The following is a 25,890-nucleotide window of genomic DNA, read 5'->3' on the forward strand; positions in this document are numbered from 1 at the left end:
GGGTAAGAGCCAAGCTCCAGGCAAGGAGGTCTCCTGGTCCTGGAAATGAGCCAGTAGGTGCATAAGCCATTGGTGCACGGCTGCATACAAAGTCCTTACTGGCAACTGTGTGGGGAGGTCTTCTGGAAATCTTACGTTAGGAGCTGGGTCTCATGGCTGTGAAGTGCCTTGCACACAGGAGATGCTCAACAGTACGAACCTGAAGCACTTAAGCAAGTACTGGGTAAATCGTGCTACTGGAATAAAGAATAGCATGCCCAGCTTTTCTTTCAGTGTTATTTTACATTACTTCATATTTCAGGAGTCCACATGTATGAAATTATATCTGATACACCAAAGTTTACCAGAGCTTAAAAAATGATAAGAAGTAAAACAATAAAGTAAAAGATACTGGCTCTTAATTCCTGTTTATCATCTAAGCACCAAATGAATTTTCAAAATAAATGTTTTACCCACATTTAATGACCTTGCCTGGCCTTATCTCTGTTTGTTGAGGGAGGAAGCGTAAAATCTTAGTGTCCTCGTGAGTTAGACTAGGGTCAAAGTCTCCCTCTTAAATTGAAAAGCCATTTTTTCAATGGTTCTTTTAGAGGAGGAAGAATCAGATTTCAGGAAATTGAAGTTCATTTTATTTCATAATTAAACAAAAATGTTTCCATGCATATGTATGAGGTGACAAGGTATGTGAACTCTGGAGGCCTTACCATCTGTGTGATTTTAGACAACTTCATCTAATTTCTCCATGCCTCATTGTCTTCATTTATAAGATAGGATTAATAATAATACATACCTCATATTGTTAGAAGATTTCAGTGCGATGATTAAACGAAAGCATTTAGCAAAATGCCTAAACAAGAGTATCTTCTCAATAAAGATTGGCTATATTAATAAATATTATTAAACATTATAATAATAAAAATAAACAAAAGACTAAAGTTGGTAAGCAGTGGATGAAATCCATTTTCCAGAAGCATTTCTACCGGTATATACTGGTCGGTCACTTAGATTATTTAATAACTTCATCTGGGGTTATCTAGTGCTAAGTGAAAGGCCTGAACAAAAAATCATGACCAGTTGTTCCCAGTCTGCTCTGGACCGTGAGGAAGAATCTCCAGAGGCAGCCCCTGTGGCTTTTTGTGGCTGGATGTCCAAGGCAGCAGCCCTCTCACCATTGGCCTCTCCACTCAACCCTTGGAGAGCCAGTGACCTCCAGAGTCTTGATTTTTCTTTGTCCTTCATTATATTAAAATTAAATTTAATTCCAGACTTGAGGAGACACAGCAACTTAATATAATACCTGATTCTGGATTAGATGCTTTTGTTACTTAAAAAAAAAAAAAAAACCACTCTTGGGACAGTTTGCAAAACTTCATTGAATGGGATCTGAAGATTAGCTGGGAATAAGAGATCAATGTTAATTTTCTGATTTCAGTGGTTGTATTGTGGATAACTAGGAGAATCTCTTTACTTGTACTGAAGACACACTAAAATGTCTGGGAATCATGGAACATTATGTCAATTTACTTTCAAATGGTTCAGAGGAAAAAAAAGTTATCTGTACTTGCAACTTTTTTGTAAGTTTGAGATGATTTTGAAATGTATACAAATAATTATTTAGAAAAATAAAAGAAATCCCCTTCAAGTTCCATCCCAGATTATTGTCACTATCTACCTGTCTGTACAGTTCCCCAAAAGCTTAAATCTCAGAATCAGAGCTTGTTCATGGCAAACAGTCTATACCATGGGTCTTTATCTAAAATAATCAGTGGCAATTGTTTAAAATCTCACCTGCCTGAGGTGACAATAGGAAGAGGATGACCAAAAACTTAAACGTTAAAAATGGAGAATGAGGGCTTCCCTGGTGGCACAGTGGTTGAGAATCTGCCTGCCAACGCAGGGGACACGGGTTCGAGCCCTGGTCTGGGAAGATCCCACATGCCACGGAGCAAATAGGCCCGTGAGCCACAATTACTGAGCCTGCGCGTCTGGAGCCTGTGCTCCGCAACAAGAGAGGCCATGATAGTGAGAGGCCCGTGCACCGCGATGAAGAGTGGCCCCCACTTCCCGCAATTAGAGAAAGCCCTCGCACAGAAACGAATACCCAACACAGCCATAAATAAATAAATAAAATTAAAAAAAAAAAAAAGAATATCCTTTAAAAAAAAAAATGGAGAATGAGACTAATAGGGGACTTTTTAAGCTTTAACTTATTCCTAGAAATCAAGAAGATAATGCCCATGTGAAAGCTTGTGTTCATGCCAAAGAAAAAGGAAAGAAGACCTAATCCTCAGCTCTGTCTGACCGTGAAGCTCTGACAAGGAGGAAGTGAATGAAAGCTAAGGCAGAGTTGTAAACTGCCTGTATGAGCAATGAAAGGAAACACCAAAACAAATATAGGGCTCTTCTGCTAAGACTGGGAGACTTAATGGCTCAAAGCATTTAAGAAAATCTCTTTCAAATCATTAGCTGAAATTGACACCAACGAAGCAGAGCCTTCAGTGGCCACACAAGTCAAAGAATATAGACCTTACAGAATTAGTCCAGGAAAGACATCAAACAAACAAATAGCAATAAGAACAACAAAAATAACTCAACAATCAGCAATAACACAAACTTTAGGGGAGGGGAGGATCTGAGTCACCAGATCCCACATTATACTACTTAAAATATATGTTTCAATAAAACATTTTGAGACACACAAAAAACAACAAAAAAAAGCATGACCCATGCACAAGGAAAAAAGGCAGTCAATAGAAATTACCCCTGAGAAGGTTCAGACATTGGGCTTAATATTCAAAGCTGATATAACTATGTTCAAAGAGCTAAAGGAAACCATGTCTCAAGAATTAAGGAGACTGTGGGAACAATGTCTCAACAAACAGATATTAATCAAGATAGAAACTATTAAAAAAGAAAACAGAAATCAGTCTATAGTTGAAAAGTATAATAACTAAAATGAAATAAAATACTCACTAGAGGGGATAAACAGCAGACTGGAATGGAGAGAAAAAGAAAGAAATAGTGAACTTGAAGATAGGTCAATTAAGGTTATCCAATCTGAGAAACAGAAAGAAAAAAGAATAAAGAAAAAAATAAATATAGTCTCAGAATACTGTGACATACCATCAAGCTTACTAACATATGCATATTTGGAATCTCAAGAGAGGAGAATGGAGAAGAAAGAATATCTGAATAAATAACAGTAAAAAATTTTTTAAAAAAGAAAAAAAACTCTCCAAATTTGATGAAAAACATTTATCTGCCCATCCAAAAAGCTCAGTTAACTCCAAGAAGGATGAACTAGAGAGATCCACTTCTAGACACATCATAGTGCAACTGATAAAAGCCAAAGACAAAAAGGATGATGAAAGCAGGAAGAGAGAAGCAACTCATCACATATGAGGAATTCTCAATAAAATTAACAGCTGACTCTTCATAGGATAATAGATGCCAGATGGCAGTGGGATGACATATTCAAAGTGCTGAAAGAAAATGAATGTTAACTAAGAATTCTGTATTCAGCAAAACTATCTTTCAAAATTGAAGGAGAAATTAACACATACCCTAATAAACAAAAAATGAGAGATTTCATCACTAGAAGACTTCCCTCATAAGAAATATTAAATGAGTCCTTCAGGAAAAGACACTATACGATAACTCAAATCAATGGGAAAAAATAAGAGCACTGGTGAAAGTAACTGCATAGGTAAATATAAAAGACATTGTGAATGTATTTTTCTCTGTAATGCTTCACTTCTGTACAAAGAAAAAATTATAAAACTACGTGGATGAACTTATATAAAAGTGTTTATTTATATGAAAATAGGACAAAGAAGTGGAGAATGGAGCTATATTGGGGCAAAGTTTTTATACATTATATAAATTCAATTTGCCTTAATATAAACTAGATTGCTTTACTTAGGATGTTAATTGTAATCCCTAGGAGATCTACCAAGAAAATAACTAAAAAATCTGATAGGGAAACAAAAGAGAGTTAAATACCCTAGAAAATATCTATTTAGCAAAAAAGAAGTAGTAAAAAAAAAAAAAAGGAATAACTGTACAAAAAAGACTTAAGATATATAGAAAAAAATAGCAAAAATGTCAGACTTAAGTTTCACCTAATCAGTAATTGCATTAAATCTAAGTGGATTTAACACTCAAAAAAATTCTGACTGGCAGAAGGGATTAAAAAACACAAACTGGGGCTACCCTGGTGGCGCAGTGGTTAAGAATCTGTCTGCCAATGCAGGGGACATGGGTTCGAGCCCTGGTCCGGGAAGATCCCACATGCCATGGAGCAACTAAGCCCATGCACCACAACTACTGAGCCTGCGCTCTAGAGCCTGCGAGCCACAACTACTGAGCTGCATGTCACAACTACTGAAGCCCGCAGGCCTAGAGCCCATGTTCCGCAACAAGAGAAGTCACTGCAATGAGAAGCCCGCACACCACAACAAAGAGTAGCCCCCGCTCGCCACAACTAGAGAAGGCCCACACGCAGCAATGAAGACCCAACACAGCCAAAAATAAAAAATAAATTAAATAAATTTTAAAAAAACCCATGAACTAATTGCTGTCTGCAAGTTATGCACTTTAGATTCAAAGCCATAAATAGGTTGAAAGTGAAAGGAAGGAAAAAAATATACCATACAAAGAACTGCAGTTGCTATAATATTATCAGCCATAATAGACTTAAAGACAAAAATAACTAGAGACAAAGTAGGATATTTTAGAATATAAAAGGTCAACCCACAGAAAGATATAATAATTATAATCATATATGTACTTAATGCCCTAAAATACATGAAGCAAAAATTGACATAATTGAAGGGGAAAACTACTCAACAACAATCACTAGAGACTTTAGTCTTCCACTTTAGATAGTGGATAGAAATACTAAGCAGAAGAAAAACACAGAAATAGATGAATTAAGCAACATTTAAAAAATCAACTTAGACAAGCCAACTTATAGACTTAGACATCTATAAAACAATCAATCCAACAATAGAGTATATACATCAGAGTATTATTCTTAAGTGTATGTGGAATATTCACCAAGATAGACCATTTGATAGGCCTTAAAATAAGCCTCAGTGAATTCTAAAAGATTTAAATTATACAAAGTATAATCTCCAACCACAATGGAATTAAATGAGATATCAATAAAGGAAAGAAATTTGGGGATTACATAAATATGTGGAAAATAAACAATATGCTCTTAAAAAACTAATGGCTCAAAAAACAAATTACAAGAAAAATTTTAAAATACTTTGTGATGAATAAAAAGCACAAAATACCAAAACTCAGGAGATTCAGTTAAAGCAGTGTATAGAGAGAAATTTATAGCTGTTATCACCTGTATTAAAAAAGAAAGATCTCAAATGAACACCCCAACTTTTCACCTGAAGAAACAAGATCAATCAAAACCAAAAGCAAGCAGAAGGAAATAAATAATAAAGAATAGAGCAGAAGAAAAGGACATAGAAATAGAAAAACAAATAGAGAAAACCAACAAAAGTTGTTTCTCTGGAAAGGTTTAAACAAAATTAGCAAAACTTTAGCTAGAGTAACCAGGAAAGAAGAGACAAGACTCAAATTACTAAATTCAGAAAGGAAAAAGGGATATCACTATCTGCTTTACAGGATAAAAAAAGGAGTTAAGATAATAACACTAGATAATATAAGGTACCTTATTTGTATGCCAAAAAAATTCAATAACTTGGATGAAATGGACAAATTCCCAGGAAGAAACAAACTACTGAAATTAACTCAAAAAATAAAATTTAAAATCTGAAAAGATTTATAAAAATAGAGTTAATTAGTAATCAAAAAAACAAAGGAAATCCCACACCCAGATCACTTTGCTGGCTTATTCTAACAAAAATATTCAAAGAAGAAATTACACCAAATCTTCAGAAACCCTTCTAAAATACAGAGGAGTGATTATTTCCCAAATCATTCAATGAGGTCAACTTCACCCTACTATCAAAACCAGGCAAAGACAACACAAGAGAAAAATAATCAGACTAATATCCTTTATTAATATAGATGCAAAACTTCTCAACCAAATACTAACAAATTGAGTCCAGCAATAAATTAAAAAAAAAAAACTGTACACTATGTCAAGGTTGGATTTATCTCAGTAAGACAAGGTTGGTTCAAAATACAAAAAAAACAATACATGCATAATATAACACCGTATTACTTAGAAGACCAAAACCATGTGATCACCTTAATAGATGTAGAAAAAGCATTTGAAAAAAAACCAATACCCTTTCATTATATAAAAAAAAATACCTAACAAAGTAGTAGCAAAAGGGAACTTTCTCAAACAATAAAGCATATCTATGAAAAATCTCCAGTTAATATCATACTTAATTGTGAAAGCTTTACCTAAGATCAGGAATAAGACAAGGATATACACTCACTCCACGTCATTTCAACATTGGAATGAGGATCCTAGCCTGGGCATTTAGGTAAGAAAAAGAAAACGAAAGCACCAATATTGGAAAATTATAAGTAAAACCACCTCTAGTTGTAGATAACATAGTTTTGGCTATAGAAAAATCATAATGAATCCATTAAGAAAAACTATAGAGTGAATAAATGAGTTCAGCAAAGTTACTGGGTACAAAATCAAAGAACAAAAGTCAATTACATTTCTAAACACTAGCAATGAACAATCTGAAAATGAAATTAAAGAAACAATTCCATTTATAATAGCACCAACAAGAATAAAATAGGAATAAATTCAACAAAAGTACAAGACTTGTAAACTTAAAACTATAAAACATGGTTGAAAGAAATTAAGGAGGTCCTAAGTACATGGAAAACATCTCATATTCATGGATTGACAATTTGTACACTGAGGAAATACTCCCCAAATTGGCCTGCAGATTCAATACAACTGTTATCATATATTCCAGCTGTTTTTCTAGTAGATACTGAGAAGTTGCTCCTAAAATTCATATGAAAATATAAGTGACACAGAATAACCAAAACAATCTTGGAGGAAAGAACAAAGTTGGAGGATTCACACTTCCTGATTCCAAAAATTACTAAAAACCTACATCAATCAAGACATGAGGTACTGACACAACGATAGACATGTAGATCAATAGAATAGAATTGAGAATACAGAAATAAATTCTTACAGCATGGTCAATTGGTTTTTGACAAGTCATCAAGAAAACTCAGTGGGAAAATAATAGCTGTTTCAATGAAAGGTGCTGGGTCACCTAGATATTCACATGCAAAAGAATGAATGAAACTGGACCTGTACTTCACACCATGTACAAAAATTAATTCAAAATGGATCACAGACATAAATTTAAAAGCTAAAAATATAAAACTAAAAAATAAATACAGGAGTGAATATTTGTGACAATGGTTAGGCAATGGTTTCTTAGCATTACATTAAAAACACAAGTATTAAAGAAAAAATAGTTAAACTTCATTAAAATGAAAAACATTCATGACTCAAAGAAAACCATCAAGAAAATGAAATGATACTCACATGGGAGAAAATATCTGCAATAATTTATCTGATAATAACATTGTATGCACAATATATAAAGGGCAACCCAATTAAAAACATGCAAAATATTTGCATAGACATTTCTCCAAAGAAAATACACAAATGGCCAAAAGCACATGAAAAGATCCTCAACATAAGTAGTCATTAGGAAAATGCTAATCAAAACTGCAATATGATGCCACTTTACATGTACAAGAATGGCTAAAATAAAAAAGACAGGAATAAGTATTGGCAAGGATGTGGTGAATTAGAACACTCAAAAATTGCTAGTGGGGATGTGAAAACGTGAAGCACTTTTGAAAACAATTTGGGAGTTCCTCAAAAGGTTAAACATGGAGTCACCATTTTACACAGCAATTTCAATCCTAGGTAAAAGCCCAAGAGACTTGAAATATATATTTACACAAAAGCTTGAACACAAATGTCCATAGCATCATTATTCCTGATGGCCAAAAAAGCATAAATCGTACGAATGTCTATGAATGGATGAATGAATAAACAAAAGTAGTGTACTCATACAATGGAACATTATTTAGCCATAAAAATGAATAAAGTACTTATCCATGCTACAACATGAACAAACCGTAAAAACACTATGCTAAATGAAGAAACCAATCACAAAAGATTGTACATTATATAATGTCATTTATAGGAAATGTCTAGAATAGGCAAATCTGTGTAGACAGAAAGTACATCAGTGGTTTCCGGGAGCTGGGGGAAAGAAGAAAGAGGAAATGACTACAAATTGGTATGAGGTTTCTTTTGGGGGTGATGAAAAAGTTCAAAAATTAGATAATGGTGATGACTGTACAAGTCTGTGAATATACTGAAGACCACTGCATGGTATACTTTACCATGGTGAAATCTATGGTATGAGAATTAAATTTTAATAAATCTGTTAGTATAAAAGTAAATATAATTGGGAACAAGAAATCTAAAGAACATTTTTATATTTTAAAAGATTGAAATTGGTGGTGAAGTAGAGTCAAGAGTCTTAGTTTGTGTTCTCTATACCTATAAAGTGAGAACTTGACTCTACACATCAAGAAAAAGATGAAGAAAAATGTATATAAATGTGCTTTATAAAGTATATAAAGATGTGATAGAGGGGCAACAGGGACTTCATTCTTTCTGGAAACATAAAAATTCCTCTCAAAATTGTTTACCTGGCTGCTACTCCCACCTTGTTGCCCTCGGGGATGTTAACTCCCCTATACATCCTAGCTGTACTTATATATGGCCAAGCAGACAACCATGGAAAAAGTGGAAAGATATGCAAGGCCACATTATGACTGTGACTGGCCCCTTTCACCATAAAAAGAATTTAAATTCTCATTTTATGACTGCATTTGTATAAAGAAAAATATATTATTATTATATATTAAAACATTTTTATAGACTTAAAGTTGGTTTCTTCTAATTATAAAAGAAATTTAAAACATTACTGTGGGCTCCTAAAAGTAGTATGGGCCAGGCACTGTGCCTAATGCATCAGTCTTGAAGACAAGAGATCAGTGCATGGAATGGGAGCCTTAGCACAAGGTGAGTCTAAGTGCACAGAACTGTGGAATGGAGAGATGTAACATGCAGGCATCAGAGACATCTGCTATCATCAGTCATATGAATAAATATTTTTACTTAAGTCAAATAGCATATCTTCTTAGAACATCTTTCACATAAAACCATTTCTAAAATATTTGGCCTATGACCATAAATCACCAACTATATTTTATAACTGGGACAATATGTAATGGGATAAGCTTATATTACAAGACAAAATGATGCCTGATATTATTTTCTGACATTGTTTATCTGCTAGTCCTTGAAAATTGCATAGAAAGTATTTTTTTTTTCTATCTAGCAACATGAATCAGTGCAATAAAAGAGACCACTGTAATAATGCTGATGTCAGAGGATAAGATAACACCCACCTTGTAGGCTCCTTCTATGTTATATAAAGAGAAATGCACAATGTACACAATAGTCATAGTTTGACCCAAGGTATAATCAAATCTGTGAAACAGTGCAGTGCCCTGTAATAGAGTTTTACTGTAATTGCTTTGTCAGGTTATCAATCTTATGCTCTACCCTAAAGAGAAAAAGTTAGTCCTGCTGCTTGCAGGTATAGAAAACTGTGGAAGACCAAGTGTATGTCAGCCAAGGTGGCACTGACCCAAGGGAGGCTGGAATACTGAGCAGATCAAGGAAGAATCCAGATTACAGGCTAGTGCAGGCAGAATAAGAAATGATCAGGTGAATGGTGTTGATGAGGTATGGAAAGGGATTAAAAGGAGAACAGTGGTAAAGTAGCAGGATACAAAATTAATGCACAGAAATCTCTTGCATTCCTATACACTAATGATGAAAAATCTGAAAGAGAAATTAAGGAAACACTCCCATTTACCATTACAACAAAAAGAATAAAATACCTAGAAATAAACCTACCTAGGGAGACAAAAGACCTGTATGCAGAAAACTATAAGACACTGATGAAAGAAATTAAAGATGATACAAATAGATGGAGAGATATACCATGTTCTTGGATTGGAACAATCAACATTGTGAAAATGACTATACGACCCAAAGCAATCTACAGATTCCATGCAATCCCTATCAAACTACCAATGGCATTTTTCACAGAACTAGAACAAAAAATTTCACAATTTGTATGGAAACACAAAACACCCCGAATAGCCACAGCAATCTTGAGAAAGAAAAATGGAGCTGGAGCAATCAGGTTCCCAGACTTCAGACTACACTACAAAGCTACAGTAATCAAGACAGTATGGTACTGGCACAAAAAAAGAAATACAGATCAATGGAACAGGATGGAAAGCCCAGAGATAAACCCACGCACCTATGGTCACCTTATTTTGATAAAGGAGGCAAGAATATACAATGGAGAAAAGACAGCCTCTTCAATAAGTGGTGCTAGGAAAACTGGACAGCTACATGTAAAAGAATGAAATTAGAACACTCCCTAACACCATACACAAAAATAAACTCAAAATGGATTAAAGACCTAAATGTAAAGCAAGACACTATCAAACTCTTAGAGGAAAACATAGGCAGAACACTCTATGACATAAATCACAGCAAGATCCTTTTTGACCCAGCTCCTAGAGAAATGGAAATAAAAACAAAAATAAACAAATGGGACCTAATGAAACTTAAAAGCTTTTGCACAGCAAAGGAAATCATAAACAAGACGAAAAGACAACCCTCAGAATGGGAGAAAATATTTGCAAATGAAGCAACTGACAAAGGATTAATCTCCAAAATTTACAAGCAGCTCATGCAGCTCAATATCAAAAAAACAAACAACCCAATCCAAAAATGGGCAGAAGACCTAAACAGACATTTCTCCAAAGAAGATATACAGATTGCCACAAACACTTGAAAGGATGCTCAACGTCACTAATCATTAGAGAAATGCAAATCAAAACCACAATGAGGTATCTCCTCACACCAGTCAGAATGGCCATCATCAAAAAATCTACAAACAATAAATGCTGGAGAGGGTGTGGAGAAAAGGGAACCCTCTTGCACTGTTGGTGGGAATGTAAATTGATACAGTCACTATGGCGGTTCCTTAAAAAACTAAACACAGAACTACCATATGACCCAGCAATCCCAGTACTGGGCATATACCCTGAGAAAAGCATAATTCAACAAGAGTCATGTATCACAATGTTCATTGCAGATCTATTTACAATAGCCAGGACATGGAAGCAACCTAAGTGTCCATTGACAGATGAATGGATAAAGAAGATGTGACACATATATACAATGGAATATTACTCAGCCATAAAAAGAAACGAAATTGAGTTATTTGTAGTGAGGTGGATGGACCTAGAGTCTGTCATACAGAATGAAGTAAGTCAGAAAGAGAAAAACAAATACTGTATGCTAACACATATATATGGAATAAAAAAAAAATGGTTCTAAAGAACCTAGGGGCAGGACAGGAGTAAAGACACAAGCACACATAATGGACTTGATGACACAGGGAGGGGGAAGTGTAAGCTGGGACGAAATGAGAGAGTGGCATGGACATATATATACTACCAATGTAAAATAGATAGCCAGTGGGAAGCAGCCACATAGCACAGGGAGATCAGCTCGGTGCTTTGTGACCACCTAGAGGGGTGGGATAGGGAGGGTGGGAGGGAGGGAGACGCAAGAGGGAGGAGATATGGGGATATATGCATATGTATAGCTGATTCACTTTGTTATACAGCAGCAACTAACACACCATTGTAGAGCAATTATACTCCAAAAAAGATGTTAAAAAAAAAAAGGAGAACAGTAACTTCATAAAAAGTTCATCCTGTGCTGAAAGTTTTAGACTGAAAAGAAATGAACTTAAGATGTTTTTGTTAACTTTTCCACCAGTTGCTATAAACTCATGAGAAGCCTCTGAGAGTAAGGGAGGCAACCCCCAGAAATTATAGATTTCTAAAGAGAATAAAGTTAAGTCTCCTTGGAGACCTAGTTATTTTAGGCCAGATCTAACCTGGTCTGAAGTAACTTGAACATTAGGAAAATTAACTGGATGTCATCTGGTTCTTTTTCTTAAATCAACTGAAAATATTAGAGATTCACAAATTTTAGATGAGAATGGGGCTTTTGAGAATAATGAGCACTGCCTCCACATTTTAGACATTATTCCCAGTGAGACATATATTTTATGAAGATAATTAGATGATGACTATAACTTACATTGTAAGATAAATAGTTAAAATATAATTTAACCTACCTTAGCAATAAAAGGTAGGTTTCTTTAAAATTTCATAGCTATTCACATTTAGAATCATTAAAATTACTGTGGGGAGATCCTTAATTGTTCCCTTAAACATGAAGAGAATCACGACTCTTAAGAATAATCTAGAAAATTATTCTTATAAAATTATCATTTTTCAGTTTATGCCAAAACCTTTGCCTTTCACATTTTTAATCTAGTTTTAAGCTCTATAATAGTGTCCAAATCAGTTGTAGTAATTGTGTTAAATTTGATAAATAATATTAAATACACAAGTATATACTGATGTGCATGGGTTGGTATATATACAACTAGGCTTTTGCTTCCAGGATCCATTACACATTAGGTTTTCATTCAAAACTTGAGACATATATTTTATTGAAATATAAAATAACTTGATTCTTCTTCTAGGGAAGTGATTCTTAAAATCTAGTATGAATGAGGATATTTTTTGTGCTTCTGAACAGTATAGATACTTGATTCTATTGGGGAAATACTAGGAATCTGCATTCTAACAAGCTCCCAGTCTCTCTTAATCTCAGAAAAGGGAAGAAGAACAAGCCATATATGATTATGATTATATGATTATGGCTTAGGCAATATGGATAATGTCTGCTTGTATTCAGCAATACATCTGTCTCTCTAACTTGTCTCCTGTATCTCTGAAGAAAGAAGCATAGAAAACTACATTTTTTAGACTAAATCCCTAGCGGAGTTCCAGCTTAGATTCTGCCAAAGAAAGTCGCTTTCACAAGATTTTAGAGGTAGATGAGAAATAGAATTCATTTTAGTCCTGCTCACAATAGTAGGCAAGCACACTGATTTGGGCTAAAAGCAAGGTTATGTTGTGTCTTCCAGATATTTGCCTATGAATCAATTAATTAGGTACTGCAAGTTGCTGAAATTAGCAGTGCTGTTTTTCTATAATTTCTGCAACTTAAAAATTTCCTGAGATTTCCATGAGCCTTCTCTGACATTTGTTTACCCCATCCTTCCAAGGATATTGGTAGCACTCATTTAAACTCCTTGCCTGAAATATTTTCCTGGCAAGACTTTGACATCTATAGCCTGCGAATAAAATGAAAGTTAACGACATGCCTAAATCCTGGTGACTTTTAACCTATACCTAAATGTATGCAAGACTTCATCTCCATATCAAGTCCCCTGACTTTAGTTATGGGCATCCCTCTGGAACTTAATATATTGTATTCCAGGAGTATTTCCCTGCCCCTGCTGATCAGAAACTTTATTCTCAGGCACAGAAGCTATTCTTGTCACCATATCAGAGAATTCTCTCTAAACCCAGGGAGGAGAGTCTATATACCTGGCCTTCTGAGTTAGAACACAGTAGTCTTATTAGCTTGGTCACAATGTTATAAATGAGGGTGAAATAAAATTTAACCAGTACTATTACATCTTCTGTCATGTCATAGAAAAAGACAGAGGCTTCTGAGTGTTATAGAAGAACATACACATTTTTTTCATACAGTCAATGTGGTATCCCAATGTCTAATAAACCAATGGTTCTCTAACATTACTAGGCCTAAGAATCACCCAAAGTTTGTATTAGAAATAAAGACAGAGTGACACAGCAAGATGGAGAAATAGATGGTTCCTGACTTCAATTCCCCTCACAGAAAGAACAACTGGCAATTATCCATAGACAAGACACTTTTGTGAAGATCTCACTTGGGAATAAGGTTAAAGCAACCTCTTGGATGACAAGAGTTGTGAAAAACCACCTCCCCCAGGCTGGTCCAACACTACACCAAGGACCTACCATTTCTCCAGTGGAAAAAGGAAAGCCCAAGGTGGACATCCAGCTTCTCCAGCATTACAGGATGCTTTTAGGGAACGTACTAGGTATTGCCTCCTGGGAATCATTGGGGGAATCAGCTAGAGACATAGAAGGGTGACAGGGCTCACAGCAACAAGCATGCAGATCTTGGCAGACTGCATTCCTGCTGGCAATAGTACCCAGGCAGAGAACCAGTGGCTCTCTTTATCTGCAGAGCCAAGCTAGTGGCCCCATCTGGCCAGTAAGCTCGGTCAGCAGTTCTTCTGAGTTTTACTCACCAGCAGGTAGGCCATCCCAGCCTCAGAGTCCATTCTAGGGCCCTGCCTGGGCAGGGAAGCAAGTCACCAGCCCACCCAAACAGGAAGCCTGGCCAGAGATTCTAGGCAATTATAAAGCACATCCTACAGCCTGCCAGGGCAGAGAAGCAAGTCAGCAGTCCCTCCCAACTGCTGAGAAAGGCTAAAAGAAGAGACGGGTTCCTCAAATGCACAGATACTAATGCAAGTAAATGAAATCCTGAAGAGGTATCTGCACCCCCGATGTTCACTGCAGCAGTATTCACAATAGCCAAGATACAGAAATAACCTAAGTGTCCATCCATGAAAGAATGAAGGAAATATATATACATATATATACATATATATATATATATGTATATATATGAAGTGGAATATTACTCATCCATAAAAAGAAGGAATCCTTTCCTTCTTCATTTGTGACAACATGATGGACCTCGAGGGCATCATGCTGAGTGAAATAAGTCAGATAGAGAAAGACACATACTGAATGATCTCACTTATATGTGGAATCTAAAAAAAGTTGAACTCAGAAACAAAGAATAGATTGGTAGTTTCCAGGGGCTGGTGGGGTCGGGGAGATGCGGAGCTGTTGGTCAAAGGGTACAAAGTTTTAGTTATGAGTTCCGGGGATCTAAGGTACAGCATGATGACCATAGTTAACAATACGGTGCTGTATACTTGAAAGCTGCTTGGAGAGTAAATCTTAAATGTTCTCACCACAACAAAAAAAAAGTGTAATCATGTAAGGTGAAGGTGGAACTAAACTTATTGTGGCAATCATTTTGCAAAATGTATGTGTATCAAGTCATCACATTTTACCCCTTAAATTTACACAACCTTATATGTCAATTATATCTTAATAAAGCTGGCGGGGTGGAGGGGGGGAAGAGAAAGAAAAATGCTTTGTTCTCACCTGCCAAAGATTGTCAGGTTGGGTTCAGGAACAGGTAAATTTTGTAGATAATTCTAGTGAATATATAATTGACTTTGAACAAGTAGGATATAGGTGCTGACCCCCAAGCACTCAAAAATTTCATGTATAATTTTACATTTAACCCTTCTTATCTTCAGTTTTGCATCACAGATTCAACCAACCGAAGACTGTGTAGTACTGTAATATGTATTTATTGAAAAAAAATCAACTTATAAGTGGACCTGCTCAGTTCAAACCTGTGTAGTTCAAGGGTCAACTGTATTTCAACAAAGACACTATTAAAAAATTGTCCTAAATCATTGATGGACAAACAGAACTTTTTTTTTCAGAAAGCCTAAGGTGTTCTCTTAAACTAAACAAAGAGCTTTGGGAAGAATTTGTTGACAGGAAAACATTCATTTTGCCCTTCAGAGAGTCCAAATTTAACCTGGTGAGCAGAAAGATGGAATAATGTAGGCTAAGGATATTCCCACCTTTAACCCAGATCAGTTATCCTATAAGAAGATAAATTGTATGTTTAATTAGTCAACAAGTGTTTTATCATCATGGTAATGTCCTCCAATGAATTAGAGTCCCTATATCAAGATTCCTTTGCAATATGATATCATTACTCTTCTCATCAAAAGGTGAAGTCTATTTCTCCAGCATCTTCAATGTGGGGTGCATTCCTCACTTGATTTGATAGAATGTGCCCATTTTAGAGATGAGGAAGCAAAGGAGGTTAAGTATCTTCCCAAGGTTACATAGCCAGGAAGCATTTAATCCCAGGCAGTCTAGGTCCAAATTTCATGCTCTAAATAAGCATATTATATTGATGTTAATGTATTGAATCATCATATAAAGCATCCAAACTAGATGATAAAAATTTCCCATAAGAAAAAAAAAAAAGAAGAGGAAAGATGTACTAAAGGAAAAACAATGTGCCATTTTTCAAGCCTAATTCAAAGTTGTTAAAATATTATAACCACCATCAGGTGAGGATGAGATTTTCAAAGGACTTTATCATTGGTTTGCTATTATTCTCTATGGTAAGGAACTGTGGACTGTACAAATGGATTCCAATACTGATAATCAAATTGATAAAAATGAAGTGTTAGTGCAAGATACTCAAATGGATTGGAAGTCACCTAAGTACTACTGAGAAACCACTAGAAGAAATTTAATATATGAGACCTGAAGCAAGGAGAACAGGGGAAGGATAATGTAATAACTGTAGAAAAATGAAGTAGAGTTTTTTGTTTTGTTTTGTTTTTCAGCGAAAGTGTGGTAAGAATGACAAGAAAAAAAGATTTACATTCGGAGAAATTATTACAGCCAGAGAATTTTATCCTGAAAATGATTCTTAAAATGAATGGTTTTAAAGGCACATTATTATAAAATCATCACTTGATTTTATAACAATGGTTTGAAAATCATCTTTTTCAAATATAGTAGCTATATGCATCATGACCCTAAACAAGATGCAAAATAAGATCTCTGTTGCAGAATCTTCATGCTAAGTAGCACAAATATAAATACTTGGAAAAAACAAATCTCTATAATATGCTACCATCCCTTTAATATTTGTTGACAAATGATAGTGTATTTGGCTGTATATAGTCTATGCAAGGGTTTACATAAAATACATGATATCTGGTCCCTGTTTGTATTCATTTACAATTTACAATGTGAAGAAAGATCAAGCTTACAAATCTCACAAATGTTTCAAGGGGGTCAGAGCATCCAGATACACTCATAAAGGATTTCTGAAGAATAGTTACAATTGATAGTTCTAGATATACCTTCTAGATTGCTTTTTCCCAACAATTATGTATGGTTTGAAAACAGCATCTTTGAATATGTTCGACTGGGTACCAAATTAAGAATGGAAAAAAAGAATGCTTTCCAGCCTATATCTGGTATTTTTAACTTTCAACTCTTGAACTGTTAAAAATAAAACTTGTAATAAAAAACAAATTACCTAAAACAAAAATAGAAAGCACTGATTTCTTATTGACTGTCAGTAGTGTGAGCAGCTATGGCTGATGAAGACCTTGAGTACCCAAGTCCTTTCCTCTGTCAGGAATGTCATATTCTGTTGCTCGATAGCAATGAGGATTAGTATGACATGATTTAGATGAAAAAAGAGAAATCAAAAGAAAATGGAGGAAAAATCAGATACCAGAGGCAATTTCTGATGAACAAACACGTTCAATTCAATCACAGTGAAAAATCAATGAAGTAAAAATGGACTGCTAACTCACACTCTGGCCATTTCAGAATGTCTCCATCAATACTTGGAGTCCCTATCCATTATCTCCGTCTGCCCAGGGAATCTCTCTCTTCCTCCCCATCGACTTGGTACTACAATACAGTATTTTAAAGTGTCTGAAGTTTTATGGTTCATGTTCCTACATTAGACCTGTATATGCTCTAGAAAACTACTAAAATATCCAGCTCTCCTCGCTTCTATCAAAAAAAAAAAAAATCCTCCAAGTTATTCCCAAATAATATCTGACTTCCTGGATTTATCTGAGCACTCAATTCTGAAACAAAAGCAGAATATTTTTACCTCTGAATTTAACCAGAGATTTGTAACCATTTTTTTTTTGATCCATGGATCACTTTGGTAGTCTTGTAAAGTCTGGACTCCTTTTCAGAATAAAGTTTTTAAATGAACAAAGTGCACAGAACTAAAATATAAACCAAATATATTGAAATATAGTTTTAAAAATATTAAAAACAAACTTACATGATTGTTTCTTTATTAATGCCTAAAATAATAAGTTCTAATAGTATACTTAATAACTACAATAACCTTGAAGTGTTAATGAGCATGAACTGTATCTCAAAATATCCGCAATAAGTGCTTTGTGATTTCTAAAATCTCTCGTTTCTATTAGTGACAAAGTTGCATGTACTTCTGATACTACAGTGATATAGATATACACTTTTGCCTCTCATAAGGCATGGATTTTTGTGTTGGGACCCTGAATCCTATCCACAGACCCTTGAGAGTCCATGGGCCTCAGGTTAAGAATCCCTATCTTATAAGAGAAGCATAAACTGTCACCTTAAAGAGCTCCTTTGCATATTCTTCTTTTCGGACTGCTCACAGTGATTTGAGCATTATCTGTTATTACTCTGCAAATTAGTATCCAAATACTCCTACAAGCTATCTCTTCTCTGTAAACATTAATGTCAGACTCTATTTATGGTATCTTTGAAAAAGTCTGGGAAGAGAGATTATCACTGCTGGGTTCCTGTTCTCGCTTTGCTTGGAACGTGGCCTAATATGCATTGTCTTGTATGCTCAAGGTATGCTTTGAATAGGAATAACTTGTTTGTTCATTTTTATTACCTCCCTCACAAGCCACTACCCACATATATAGAATTTGATTGGCACTATGTTTTTAGTAACAAGAAGGAGACTAGTGGTTCTTATGACCTACTACTTATACTTATTATGTAAAAGCATTACTATAATTGACACGCTGGTAATTTGTGCCTCTCTCTGCATCCTAGAACTGTCTCTGTGGAAAAAATATCACCTGAAACATTTAAATTTGTGGAGTAAAGATGCTGCAAAATGTAGTTCTTTTCACTGCAAGCAGACAACTGCCAGAAGTATAACGATTATAGAAATAGCTACATACATGCTGAGTACACTCCTGTGTATACCCCTATTATTCATACAGAAATTAATTTTTGCCAAGTACTAAATAGAAACATATTAATGGAACATATTTATATGAAGCAGATAGATAGGGCTGGTTATATCAGAGGATGCTGGTTGCACTGGAAACAATGTGGACAATCAGGAAAGGCATCCTTGTTTACTCTTTAAAGGAGCTCTTCAGTCATTCCTTGATAAACACTGCATGATCACTTGATTTTGGAAAATAAAATGGAAGAATGCTTTAATGAAATCATTACAGTCCCATAACCAAACTGCCCTTAGTTTTTGTCTTTTTCTTCCTCTGGGATTCTTCTTGGAGGAGCACAAAGGAGTGAGTGACGGGAGAAGTACTTGCCATTTCTTCCCTCTCTGCTCCTTTCACCACTTTCTTTTAGGTGATAGAAGTAAATGAATTATATATTTTGCTATGGCTATTTTTAAACTTATTCCATTTTAAATAAATCCATGTCAGTCTCAAATTCAAGTAGTTTTATTAAAAAAAAAAAAAAGCAAAACCACAGTACTTATATGTCCCATTCCTCCTTCACTTTCTGAGTTTATTAATCTCAGGAAATAATCATTTGCAATTCTTTAAGCTGATTCTTCTTCTTTTGCCTCTGCATTTGCTGCCATTTCCTGATGTTTGAGGTTTGAATATAACATTTCCACAACTGGAGGATAAGGATTTAGATCTATCATAGTATATATAGCAGATGGTATTCTCTACTCACACTTACACTTCCTTTCTTCATTACCTTCTAAAGGAGAAGCATTGGAATTTCAAGGATTGGTACTCAGGGCACATAATATTGTAACCTGTCATCACTGAGGATTAAATGTTCAATTCATAAATATCAATAGCTGTATGAATTTCAATTTTATTGGAACAATTAATTCTTTTTTGGTTTGCTTGATTTTCCACTTTTCCATTCATTGCCAATAGAAACATACATAATTTTCCTCCTGTTCCAGTGTTTCAATCTGGCTGGTTGCTCCCTAGGTGTGCTGCTTAGCTGTCATCCTGGTATTTCTCTTGCTGTTTATCTGGAGTGTGACCTTTACCTCTGAGGTGTTTTTCAATCTTCTCTTTTCTGAATTCAATATTATCCTATTTCTTGGTTTAGTCATCATTTTGAGGAGCTTATCTTCTAGTAGCTCCTGGAGAAATGGTATATTGGATGAATTTTAAAGATACTTCATGTCTGAAATATCATTATTTTCTCCCTCATACTCATTTTTACTGAGCATAGAATTCTAGAGTAGAAATTTGGGACCAGAAATTTTGAAGACTAAATACCAGTGTCTAGTATTACTGTAGGGAAGTAATTCCAATCCTTTTTTTTTTTTTTTCTGATGTTTTTCCTCAGTGATTTTAAGAATCTCTTTATCTCTTCTGAAATTTCATGATGAATATAAATTTATAGGATTTTTTTTCATTAACTATACTAATTTCATTTCATGAGACCTTTAATTCTGGAAACATTTTCTTATTTATTTGATAAATTTTTAACTATTTTTTCAGCTCTTTCTTTGTATAACTACTTTCATAGGATTTCCCAGATGGATGCTCTAATTTTATAACTTTTTCTCTTTTGTTGTATTTTTTTAGATATTTCTCAAAATATTTCCTCTGATCCTCCTGAAAATTTCAGCTAATTTTCATATATTAGAATTTTAAAGAAAATATGTTATGTATACGGTACCTTGGTATTTAGGTTCTGATGATTCTAAAGTGTCTATGATTTCATGGTTTTTCTTAACGTTTACCAGTTTAATTAGAGTCTAGGTAATTTTTTATATAGGCTTACTATAAAATATACCCATATTTAATATTTGGCCATGTATATTTTTCACATAAACAACACCAAAAATATTGATTTTTCTCATGAATAAATTTTTAAAACATCAAATAGATGAGTTAATTTTACTGAAAGCAATTTATCACTTAAGTATATGTTCATCATTTTTATCATAAATGATGTGTCTATAGATAGGGTCTAGAGACCCTGGAATAAACTATAAACCACATGACCACTGTTCTATATATTACTTTTCTGCTCTCCTTATGCTAATATCAAACCCAGGGAACCTCTTCAAGGTCCCCACCCTTACCCACACACACAGGTACACACATGTGCGAATGTGCATATAGCATTTGATTTCCTGTCAAAATACAAATTTTTAAGATAATTTTCTTCTCTTTTTAAAAGAAAATATGAAGAAGCACTTTTGTAATGGCAGAGTCAATGTCCATCAACTGATGAATGGATAAATAAAATGTGAAATATTACCAGACCATAAAAAGGAATGAAGTACTGATATACAAACTGCACGAATGACCTTGAGAACATTATTCTAAGTGAAAAAAACTGTCACAGAAATACCACATATTATATGAGTCCATTTATTTGAAATGTGCAGAAGAGGCAAATCTATAGAAACAGAGAGTCAATTAGTGCTTGGCTAGGTCTGTGGGGTAGCGAGGAGATAGCAACTGACCGCTAATGGGTACAGGATTTGTTTGAGGTGTAATGAAAATATTCTAAAATTATATTGTAATGATGGTTGCACAACTTTGTGAATATGCTAAAAACCATTGAATTGTAGGCTTTAAATACGTGAATATTATGGTATGTGAAGTATATATTTATTTCTCAATAAAACTTTTTAAAAAGTAAATATTATTATAGAAAATGAAAATTATACAAAATTGAAGAAAAAGAGTCCATTACACATCCCCTTACACAAATATAGCACTCGTGTTTATTTATATCTTTCTTTTTACTCATATTCTGTTTGCATTCACACTGCTAATTTTGTATTCTAATTTTACATTACAGACTATACAGTATTTTTTCTACCTGAGGAAAGTTTGTTAATATAATGTATTTTCTTAATATTCCATGGATTAAACATTTTGTAATTTGCCAAACCAATTAATTAATATTGGACATTTAGTGCTTGGCTCTTCATACTGATTATAGCAGATAACCTAGAACTTCGGAGTGTCTAAGAGATTCATATATGAAGGTTCTATGGAAGTTCATTACGCAAATTCAAGAATTATCTGACACTGAAATTAATTTTGAATGAAATAGATTTGGCTGACTTTTTTCTCTTGTCAATTTCTCCATTTTTATAGAGTCCATCTTTCTACAGTTATTTCTAGAGGACAATTTGTTCTCATTCCACACTTCACAAGTTCCAATCAAGTTTACACAAATCTATTCTGTCACATACCTATTATTCTTAGTTCTCTGGGCATTCTTCCTTTTTTAGTTATGAAAAAAAAAAGACATTTAGTATGTAAACACAAATCAGTCAAGAAAAAAAGCTACAGCAATCAAAATAGCATAAAATTGGTGACAGAATAGACAAATAGATCAATGGAACAGAATAGAGAACCAGAAATAGACCCAAACAAATATACTCAACTGATCTTTGATTAAAAAAAAAGCAGACTATCAAATGCAGAAACAAAGTCTTTTTAACAAATGGAATAACTGACATTTAATTGAGACAACTGGATGTTTAGTTGCAAGAAAATAAGTCTAGACACTGACCTGACACTTCCCCAAAAATTAACACAAAATGGATCATAGACTTAAAAAAAAATGTAAAATTGTAAAACTTCTAGAAGATAACATAGGAGAAAATCTAGATTCCTTGGTTTTGGCAATGAGTTTTTAAAACACCAAGAGCATAATCCACAAAAGAAAAAATCGATAAGTTGGACTTAATTGAAATTAAAAACTTCTTCTGTGAGGAAATTACTGTTCAAAGAACGAAAAGACAAGCCTTAGCCCTGGAGAAAACATTTACCTAACATATATCTGATAAAAGACTTGTATCCTAAGTACACAAAAAACTCCTTAAACTCAACATTAAGAAATCAAGCAACTCACTGTAAAAGGGGACAGAAGATCCCAACAGACACCTCAACAAAGAAGATATATGGATAGCAAATATGCATATAAAAATATGCTTCACTAAGAGAATTAATAATTGAAATAAAATAATATTCACTATATACCTATTAGAATGGCTAAAATCCAAAACATGGAAGAGACCAAATGCTGGTGAGGATGTGGAGCAACAGGAAATCTCATCACTGCTGGTGGGAATGCAAAATGGTGCGGCCGCTTGGAAACAGTGTCTAAGATTTTTACAAAACTAAGCATACTCTTACCATTTGATCCACAATCTCATTCCCTGGTATTTACCCAAAGAAGTTGAAAACAAATTCACACAAAAAACCCGCACATGAATGTTTATAGCAGTTTTGTATAATTGATTAAAAATTGGAAGAAACCAAGATGTCCTTCAATAAGTGAATGGATTAAAAACAGCAACAGTAACTGTGGCACATTTATCTGATGGAATATTATTATTCAGCAATAAAAAGAAATGAGCTGCTGACAAGCCACAAAAAGACATGGAGGACACTTGAATACACATTGTTTAGTGAACGAAGCCCGTCTAAATGACTACATACTGTATAATTCCAACAATATGACATTCTAGAAAAGGCAAAACTATAGAGATAGTAAAAAAAAAAAAAAAAAAAAAAAAAAATCAGTGGTTGCCACAGGTTGGGGCTGGCAGGGAGTAGTGGAGAAAAGGAATGAATGGGTGAAGCACAGGCATTTTGTAGGGCTGTGAAACTATACTGTATGACCCTATAATGGTTGATACGTGACATTATGCATTTGTCAAAACCTGTGGAACTGTACAACACAAAGAATGAAACTTAATGTAAACTATGGATGTTAGTCAACAATAATGTATCGCTATTGGTTTATCAATTGTAACATCACACCAGTGAAAATGTTAATTATAGGAGAAACAGAGGTGGGGAAAGGGAATATATGAGAACTCCATACATTCTGCTCAATTTTTCTGTAACTCTGAAACTGCTCTAAAAAACAGTCTATTACTTTAAAAAACTGAATCATAAGTGACCTTTTCCACTTAAAATTACCTTTGTGATTTCCCAAAGGACTCCTGGAAAATCACAAAGGACTTGTGCTTTCGTTTTGTATACAAAAACAGGTGTGCCAGAAATAATTAGGGTTATTTGGTATGTTTTACTATTGATGAGTTGCACGGAAAGAGGTGTCAAATCTGAATATATACATAGATTTCCTTGGGTTAAATTTGCATTGATCAAGTATTATCAATATATTTATTACAGAAAATATATGCTGTATGGGAAGTCACTGCCCTTGCTGTCCATGACATGTTCCTATTTATTAGCACCTTGCGGCTGCTTTGCCCCATATTAGACATGGTGTTTTCAGTCATAAATTCAATTAAGTTTAAAACGTTAACTTGGTTGTAATTTACTTCTTTAATTTAAAATAGCCTCTTCTAGAATACTGGTTTTCAATTGAAGATTTATATCACTTAACTGTGGAGTTTTTATTAATATACAGATGTTTAGGACCTCTTTAGACCTAAAGAATTTCTTTATTTTATAGCCTTCATATATTCTTAGTAGATTCTAATGATATGCTTGGTATACTCATGGTCCACTATGTCAATTTATTTATATGTTATATCTGAAGTTTTCTTACTCTGTAAATATGTGTTTCATTTGTACTATTAATTTTAATATGTACTATTATTGAAAATAGGTATAATTATTATGTTTATAAATATTTTGTCCAAAAAAATTTGGAGTTGACTTTTGTCTTGTTTTGCATTCCACAGAAACAACCAAATTCTTTTCTCAGCTTCATTATTCTTGTTATGAATTCTCATCTGATCTTTCCGTTTTGCAAATTATCAGTATTATGTTAACTACAGCCTTTTTAAGTCCTTTGTCATTCACAGGTAGTTTTTGTTTTATTCTGATGTTGCCCTGAAAGAACCTGCAATCAGCTACAAGCCAGAATCCTTTATCTTTAACAAAGGACTGTGTCAGAGATCCCTGGAAAAGGACTATGCAAGGTGCTTTTTTGGTATAGGCTCCTGATAGCAGTGTTACAAAGGTTTAGGTCCATTCCATTGGACTGTGCCAGAATTTCTAGAACTCTAAGAAAGAAACAGGTGAGTTCATGAGATGCTAACCCAAGATAGATCACAGAAAGGATTGATTACATAAGACTGAGTGAGTTGATGAGGGATGACTGTGGATTATTTTGAAACATTTTTGATGTTTTGATATGTTAGTTTTTGGACATTTAAAGAATCTTTATCTTTTATCTTAAGCTATCTATAATTCATAACAATTTAGTAAATTACACTTTTGTAAACTGAAACATTTGTAAATGATATCCTTTGCTCCCTGCCTGACCTTCCAGAATTCAAAATATCTTACTGAATATTCTTATTTTTGTGGAAATAAGATTATTTGAATGGATTCAATAAGAATATATCTTTCTTGTTAGTAGAACATAATTGGAAACATGCGACCAAGCCCTTGCCTAGGATATCATATTTGATATGCTCAATTTATCAGATGTGACCAAACAATGTTAAGGAATGAAGGCTGACTTTATGGAGCCAATGATCACAAAGCCCTCTTGGGAAAACTGCCCAAGTGTCTGGCTTACAGGATTTCCAGCCATAAAGGTGACTAAGGAAGGTCACTTCCTGTCAAGCCCAGGAAATACAGTATATTTTGGGGACTATAAGAAGAGAGGCATTCACCCACATTTATAGGTATTTCATGTGACGGTCAGTCAGTGTGAGTTTTTATTGCTACTGTAACAAATTATTATGAATTTGGGGGTTTAATACATTGTAGATTTATTATCTTACAGTTCTGTAGTTCAAAAGTCTAAAATGGGTTTTCTAAGCTAAAATCGAGGTATCAAGAGGACTACATTCCTTTCTGAAGGCTCTAGAGGGAAATCCATTTCCTTACCTTTTTGAGATTCTGGAAGCCGTCCACA

Source organism: Balaenoptera acutorostrata, chromosome 5 (genome assembly GCF_949987535.1).
Source record: "Balaenoptera acutorostrata chromosome 5, mBalAcu1.1, whole genome shotgun sequence".
Taxonomy (NCBI): domain Eukaryota; kingdom Metazoa; phylum Chordata; class Mammalia; order Artiodactyla; family Balaenopteridae; genus Balaenoptera; species Balaenoptera acutorostrata.